The following is a 3,250-nucleotide window of genomic DNA, read 5'->3' on the forward strand; positions in this document are numbered from 1 at the left end:
TGATTGGTCGATCAGTGTGTGTGTGTGTGTGTGTGTGTGCTGGAGCAGAATCACATCAAACAGAAAATGTCTGCGCGTCTTGTCTCCTCTGGACTTTACAATAAAGTTCTGTGGATTTGAACAAAACCCCTGAAGCAGCAGCGAGTTAAACCAAGAGCTCATTTTTCACTCAGACAGCAAAGTAATCTGATTACACTGTGTGTGTATGTGTGTGTGTGTCCAGTGTGTGTGTGTGTGTGTGTGTGTGTGTGTGCGTGTGGGCCAGTGACTGGTGATTGTGTGTGTATTGCATCATCCTGACATTCTGTGCAGGTCCCACTGGGAGGCTCTCTCTCTCTCTCTCTCTCTCTCTCTCTCTCTCTCTCACACACACACACACACACACACACACACACACACAGTGTACATCACAGTCTGCCGGGCTCATGGGAGCGAGCTGTCTGATGTTGTTATGCTGATGTTTACAAACAACCTGAAATGAAGCCAAATAAACAAATAAACACACTGATTGATTCATTATTTAATTAAAAATAAAAATGAAAACATCAGGAAACTGACTTGAAAAGTAACGATTTTATGTTTTTATTACTGACGTCTAAATGTTACAGTCACAGTGATCAGACATCCTGGACGTGTGAGGGGCTCTGGGTCTCTGTTTGAACCGACACGTCTTTTACTCACAACTTCACTCCTTTCATTACCTTGTTCTAATGAAATGAGTGTGTGTGTGTGTGTGTGTGTGTGTGTGTGTGTGTGTGTGTGTGTGTGTGTGTTGACATCATGAGGTGAAGCTGCACTTCTTTGAGTTGAATTATTGATCCAGAATTTACAGCTGGTCATCTGAAGAAGAGGAACTTCATGAACCAGCATGTGACACACACACATACACACACACACACACACACACACACACACACACACCAGCAGGCCCAGTCAACACTCTGCAACTCTCCTGCAATCAGACGCTGACTTCACCCTTCAACCAGCCTGTGTGTGTGTTTATGTCTGTTTGTGAGTGTGTGTGTGTGTGTGTGTGTGTGTGTGTGTGTGTGTGTGTGTTGGTCATCGTTGCATGCTGATTGCACCTCGTTACGGCAGATCGCAGCACAGCAGCCGGATGGAGGAGGGTGTGTTTGTTTGTGAGTTTTTTTCAGCAGGAGATGGGCAAGTGGAGTGTGTGTGTGTGTGTGTGTGTGTGTGTGTGTGTGTGTTGCACAGTATTGCCTGCTGTTGCATCTGATGGTTGTACAGGAGAGCAATGAAAGCCCGGCCACACACACACACACACACACACACACACACACACACACACACACACACACACAGAGGAGGAGCAGATGAAGAGAAAGTTTGTCCAACTTGAGAACTGAAACAGAGTCACTGATACAAACTGCTTTCATCCACTCATCCGTTCATTCATTCATCATTCCTCCGCCTGTTACTTGGCATCATTTTATCAATCAATCAAGCACACACACACACACACACGCACGCACACACACACACACACACACACACACACACACACACACACAGAGCTGAGGAGCTGCAGTACACACAGTGGCCAGCAGGGGGCGCTCACACACCTGCAGTCTGCCTCAGCCTGAAGCTGAGCTGACCTGAGGGTCAGTGAAGGCAACAACTAACAATAACAACAACAAAACAAAATCAATAATGATGGAGAGAAGAAAGTGATGGATCAAACTAAAAGATAAAAACATGAGAAACGATCAGATGACGTCACTTCAGTTACAACTTTATTCATAAAAAAATTAATAACGACATAAATAAACAGACAGATGAGCAAATAAATAAATGGATGAACAAACATATCCAGTTTAAACCAGTTCAGACCAGTTTGTCCATAACAGTAACGGCTGTCTCTCTGGTTTTTAAATCAGGATGGATTCTCAAACCAGTTCAGACCGGTCGCTCTCTGCCTTCAGACGTCATAGTTTCTGTGTGTATGTGTGTGTGTGAGTGTGTGTGTGTGTGTGTGTGTGTGTGTGTATGTGTGTGTGTGTGTGTGTGTGTGTGTGTGTGTGTGTGTGTGTGTGTGTGCAGCCCAGCGTGTTGCAGAGCCGGCGCTCCAGCAGGGGGCGCCGTGTCGAGGCGTGTCAGGTCACGTGTTGTGAGGCTGAGGCTGCATGACGGTGCAGTGACGTGAGCTGGCCTGCAGGGGGCGGCAGAGTCCACAGGGGGAGGGCAGCGGCGAGGCGGGGGCTCAAACACACGGACCGTCCCGTGACAGAGCTCAGATCCACATCCAAGCAAAACCAGTTTGTGTCAGTGTGTTAGCTTACGTTGCTAAACTGGCCTAACCTTTAACCAAGTGTTAGCTCTAATGAACTGACCATGAGCTAATGCTAAGCTAACGAGCTAATGCTAAGCTAACGAGCTAACGTTCACGCATGATAATGAGCCTGACACGCCCCCCTGCTGCACCTGGCCCCCCTGCTGTACCTGGCCCCCCTGCTGTACCTGGCCCCCCTGCTGCACCTGGTCCTGCTGCACCTGGCCCCCCTGCTGCACCTGGTCCCCCTGCTGCACCTGGCCCCCCTGCTGCACCTGGTCCCCCTGCTGTACCTGGTCCTGCTGCAGCTGGCCCCCCTGCTGCACCAGGTCCCCCTGCTGCACCTGGTCCTGCTGCACCTGGTCCTGCTGCTGCACCTGGTCACCCTGCTGTACCTGGTCATGCTGCACCTGGTCCTGCTGCACCTGGCCCCCCTGCTGCACCTGGTCCTGCTGCACCTGGCCCCCCTGCTGCACCAGGTCCCCCTGCTGCACCTGGCCCCCCTGCTGCACCTGGTCCCCCTGCTGTACCTGGTCCTGCTGCACCTGGTCCCCCTGCTGCACCTGGTCCTGCTGCACCTGGTCCTGCTGCACCTGGCCCCCCTGCTGCACCTGGTCCTGCTGCACCTGGCCCCCCTGCTGCACCAGGTCCCCCTGCTGCACCTGGCCCCCCTGCTGTACCTGGTCCTGCTGCAGCTGGCCCCCCTGCTGCACCTGGTCCTGCTGCACCTGGTCCTGCTGCACCTGGCCCCCCTGCTGCACCTGGTCCTGCTGCACCTGGCCCCCCTGCTGCACCAGGTCCCCCTGCTGCACCTGGCCCCCCTGCTGCACCTGGTCCTGCTGCACCTGGCCCCCCTGCTGCACCTGGTTCCCCTGCTGCACCTGGTCCTGCTGCACCTGGCCCCCCTGCTGCACCTGGTCCTGCTGCACCTGGTCCCCCTGCTGCACCTGGTCCTGC

The sequence above is a fragment of the Myripristis murdjan genome, chromosome 5, assembly GCF_902150065.1.
Source record: "Myripristis murdjan chromosome 5, fMyrMur1.1, whole genome shotgun sequence".
NCBI classification, from domain to species: Eukaryota; Metazoa; Chordata; class Actinopteri; order Holocentriformes; family Holocentridae; genus Myripristis; species Myripristis murdjan.